The 5,279-nt window shown below is 41.6% G+C and overlaps 1 long non-coding RNA gene across 1 annotated transcript; it reads right to left on the reverse strand.

The window, feature by feature from the left end:
• Positions 1-310: 310 nt before the first annotated feature.
• On the reverse strand, positions 311-5,049 carry LOC135900737 (uncharacterized). The gene is made up of 3 exons (XR_011510406.1): positions 4,988-5,049; positions 3,847-3,927; positions 311-1,537 (listed from the first exon to the last, which is right to left on the reverse strand). It is a non-coding gene; the product is annotated as an uncharacterized lncRNA (long non-coding RNA).
• Positions 5,050-5,279: the final 230 nt, after the last annotated feature.

The raw sequence follows: 5,279 nt of genomic DNA on the forward strand, positions 1-5,279 counted from the left end.
AACACTATTTTTTGCAAGTGCAAGCTCAACAGAACAGTTCGTTATAGTGACGCCCATTTTGTAACTGCCTTATACAAGCTTAGTGCAAGCACAAGAATGCGGAAAAAATAAATTAAAAACTTGCTCTATGAATACACAAACAGATCAACACAAATGGTAAACACCGCTTTGAAGACACGTGACCGTGACAAAGCGCAGTGCAGTGCCGGTTGAAACTGCCATCCACAAAAGTATTGAGCAATGCTTAAACAACACGCAATAAAGTGCTGAAAGACTGCATCTGTGACGTACCTATTTTAATTCAAATTTCTTGAATATAGGGCTCTCTTGCAGATAAGGCATCTGATCCAACTGACCTGATTTTACACCTGCTAAATGCATACAATGCACTCAGATATAACTGGTAATAATAATTATAAAAGGCATTTAAAAACTTGATAGTATGATGAAGATGCATGACTAGAAAAGTTTTGTCCCCCTCGTACTTGTTAAAAAGCTGTAAGTACGAGACATGTTCTTTTTTTCCACAATTTTTGCATTAATGGACACCCGGGAAGCTCGAACCCACAAAAAAAGAAGATACTGCTGTGTTAATAGTGTTGTGAATAATTTTTTGTGAAAGCTTTTTACAGACAAGTTGCAGTCTCGTTTCTGGAGGTTGAGCTGTATCATGCAAAATAACATGGAAAGTGGTCACATGGGAGCATGACACTATGCCATAATGTTCGTTTCAGTTGACTCTCTTGCCCTACAAGTCAGTGCTCACTGTGACCAGTGATGGAACAGCAGTGTCTGTGTGATTTTCATCACACTTCTGCCCTATGCCATCTTTACCAGAGTTGGCGGCACATAGATACCCAAATTTTGAGTGTTGCTTTCTCAGGTGGTTGTTTTTTATTTGCTCAATATCAGTTGGCACTTCAGCTGCATCAAACTTCTTTTTTACCTCTTCAACAACAACATAAACAACAATCTTATGACACCTGTGTTGTCTTTCTAGTTGCCTACAAAGACCAGTTAATCTAGCAACAACACTGACAGTCTCTACTATCTTCTAATGGGGAAGAGGTGTGTCCCACCATGTGTTCCACGTTGTTGTCGCTATGTGGGCTGGCTGGGGAGGCAACAATGGTAATATGTTTGCATATTTTAAAGTGATGCTTGTACTGTGTTATAACACCTAACTTAGTCTTGCACTTGGTGCACAAGAACACTTGCTCACAGTCGTGGTGAAAAGCTTTTGTATGTTGAGCAAATGAGTTGTATGCACTACAAAAAAAGTCACAGTGATAGCACACATGTTGCTCTACCAGGCCTGGTGCGGTTCCTTCTGACACTGCTGCTGATGCTGACACACTGCTGCTTGCCTCGTACACTGTTGCAGCTGCAGTAGACATGGCCGTCTCGGTATCTATTGCTGCCGTGCCGCCTGTCATGGTAACTTCAGGTGGTATCGGGCTCACTTCTGCAACAGAGATGTCGTTTGCCCCTTGAGGGCTCTCGTCATCACGGCCAATAATTTCGTAGGCATTGTCTCCTGCATCGAAGAACCAATAAGAACAGCCTGAATTAATAAACATAGCTCTAAAAAGTACGGATATCAAAACTTAACCACAAGCTTTGCACATGAGTGACCAGGCTTAAGGAATAATACTTGCAGGAGGAGTTACACAATTGTGTGCGTACATTACAGTTAAGCCTCATTAGAAGAGATACTCAAGAGGCACGGGAAACATATCTCTTGAAAGCAAACATTTTAAAACACTGAGGAGCCAGACTAGATCACCTTATTATGCATCATCACTAAAGTATGTTTAGATATATCTGAAGGAATAATTGCTCAGGGTGGCTTAAAGGGCCCCTAAACCACTTCTTGACATTTTTTGAACATTTCAAGTAAACATTAGCATCAAAATCAGAATGCTGTCACAATTGACGACGCCAAACGCCACAGTGCGTAGCACTGTGGGAGCACCACAATATGACGACCCCGTGCGCCTCTCTGGACCTATCCTGCACCCCCCAGTTTGTCCTGACATCACCAGGCTGTCTTTGATGATGTCACCAGTTTCCGGTGCTGTCGATTGGTCGAACGAAAGTGTACGACTGCCGGCAAGGCCTGCAAGAAAATACACACTCCTTCTTCCTCGTCGCGTTGCTCGCGATGCCATTGTGGGCAGCCAATGGGGGCAAAGAACAGAAACGCCAACAGAAAGGTCTCCCTATGAGGCTCTTTAACTAGAGTCACCATACAGTTCCATTGTATTGGCAAGGTCATTAGCGCCACCCCTCGCAGGATGACAGGCCTGCGTGGCAGCAACAGAGCTCGTTGGTGATGGCCTGTCCCGTAACATTTGGAGGTGTACTAGGCGAGGAAAAGACGATACTGTCCAGATGGCGTGTACCAGATGAAAGAGTAAAATGAGCGGGGACTACTTTTCGATAATCAAACACGTAGCTCCACTATTACTGCACCGTTTTGAAAAATTCTCGTGGCTACGTGTTCGTTGCCTTAACATGTACAACTGCAACACCGCAACTAAATTTCAACCTCGGTGGTTTAGGGGCCCTTTAAAGAAGACATTCACAGCTTTTTAGTGACTGTAGATTGTGTTAGCTTCCTCCCTAACTTCTGGAAGTTAAACACTTCACTTTGCAAGCCTTGTTGCTCGCAGTGCCTTTGAGGTGCTCTTAGACGCTCGTCAGCTTCAACTGTCGACACTTTCTGCCCTGCACTGTCCTCGTTGCCTTCCTTTTCTAGTTCATGCTAAAGAGACATGCGCACGTGACCTGTGTGAGGATTGCGTGATCTTTACGCCCTTTGGAGCACACAAGGTGCATGAAGTGAATGTGTCTGGGTTGTGTCCCTTCGAAGTAGTGAATACTTAAAAAGTCGTTAGTAACAAAGGTGACTCTTGTGTACAGTGTTGTTAATGTGGCAAACCAACCAAACCATTTTCAGATGTCTCTTACAACCAAGTGTATCTTGTAATGAGATTCTACTGTACTGAATATTTTTCATCTATGGATCATCTGCATGTACATATAGTCACAAAGACATGCTGTGTGGAATGGCGAATTAGGAAAAAGCTCGTACTCTTACTTTTTGTCCCTAACATAAGCAGCTGATAATAATATGATAAAAAGCAGGTAATGAGGCAAGCATGGAACATAATCCTTCAGCGCTAAACAGTTTTTTGGGCCCGCATCATTCCCTCATGACATAAGGAAACAACTTGATTGCAGTAATGGCTGCATGTGATCTGAGTTGATTGAAACAAACAATACGTAAGGTTGCCCTGTATGTAATTTTATCAGTGTTTTTTAGATGTCCTGCTGGCGATCCTGGCTGCACAATGTTTCTCATGCTTTTTGGCACGATTCCTTTATTTTTCACTCCATTCTTTTTTCTGGTTTTATCCCCTTTCCCTTCCCCCTTGCATAAAATAGCACACCTGAAGTATCAAATCTGTTGAATTATTGTGTGTATCATACCTGTTAACATGCGGGCTTCTCTGTGGTCTGTGTTGTATTTTTGCGCTGTACAAGTCAATTCAAAATGAAAGATGGAATGTCCCTGATTTTAGTTTAATTGTATGTGTATATATATATATATATATATATATATATATATATATATATATATGTCTCTGTACATTCAGGAGTGCCTGCATACTCTTCCCTCTCCAGTGACGAAAAGGAGAGCCTTTTTATGTAGCATAGTAAAACATTCACATGTTTTCGCTATGCCCATTACATCACTTATCATATGGATCTGTCACAATACAGAGTAGCAGTGGTCTATAATACTAACTAATCCCAACAACACTATAGATTAGCACATACCGACATGCTGTGAAACAGCTGTTGCAAAGCCGCTGGTGCTGGCAATTTCCGCAGCACTGCAGTGGTACAGCCGAGTGCCACCTGTATAGTGACAAATGCACATGCATGTTAGCAACTCACTAGTTGCTGATGATTTCATAAGCTTTACACTACACAATAAAGTAATCTAGACAACTTTGTTGGAACAAATACACATAATTAGGACACCACTTAAAGACTAACACGATTAATTGCCCCCAATCTCTCACTCACTAAGGGATAATACTACTGAAACATCGGTGGAGAGCTCAGATTAACACAGTCCATAAAGGACAAGCTTTCTTTGAGGAAAACAGCTATAACAGCGGTTAGTTTTCTTGATCATCTTATGTGCTAGCTTTGATTTAAATGTCATGCAGTACTATAAAATGTGAAGTGCCGCATTTCTAGCAGCAGAAGGCATCATCAGCCTCATGGTACAACTGATTTTTGCACTGTTTGTGTCAGTGAGCCGACACATACAAAGAAAACCGAACTCACACATACATATACAGTGCCAAGTGCACTCCTCCTGAAAACGCAGCCGCCAGTTCCAATGCTGCTGAACGGAAAGGTTATATAGAGTGCGAGACTGCATGGAACTACCACTTATGACTGTAAGTGTATGATCTGCTGATTGGAGAGGTAGTCACATGCTATTTCTAGTCTCTTTTAGAAGCATTACTAAAGAATGAATTAAAATCTATTCATAAGTCATGAATTTCAGGCATCCACGGTTTGGTTAAATAACTTGTGAGAAAAAGACATGTTTACCTGGAAGAGCAACCTTTTTTCCTGCTGGAAAATTTTCCTTCGAATTAATGAAATAACTTTACAGTGTCATAATATATTGTGTTTCTCGCAACTACTTCCCAGTAGTGGCGAGTTACAGTGTTTATATCTGACTCATTGGGCGACAATACTGCCAAACACAAATGCTTCACGAACACGAGAACACGTCCCTCGCAGAGAATAGCAACCATATATGCCTCTGTGAGACATGATCGCACCTTTGTGGTCAAAATGTACATTAGAACGACACCACCGTCTGATTAAAAAAAAACCCTCAGTACAAGGCAGCAGCCATCTGCATAATGTGAAATTGCAACTGATGTCCACTTACTGGTGGCCTGTGTTCGAGTCACTTCTGGCAGTTGACTGGGTGCTGAGAAATGCATGTCCTGGGTTGTCCCTACAAAACATACAGGGTTATGTCAAATGTTGAAAATATATGTACAGCGGCATTTCATAAGTTGCAAAACAAATGAGTAAACTAATAAACAACTGTAATGTAAACAGAGTACACATAAGATAGGCTGTCAACTGGTAATGCATTACGCGAAAAACCTAATGCATAGGAAAGACTATATCTATACACACGAAGCTGACAGACAATTTAATTCGCTCTAGGTTTT

The sequence above is a fragment of the Dermacentor albipictus genome, unplaced genomic scaffold (assembly GCF_038994185.2).
Source record: "Dermacentor albipictus isolate Rhodes 1998 colony unplaced genomic scaffold, USDA_Dalb.pri_finalv2 scaffold_89, whole genome shotgun sequence".
Lineage (NCBI taxonomy): Eukaryota > Metazoa > Arthropoda > Arachnida > Ixodida > Ixodidae > Dermacentor > Dermacentor albipictus.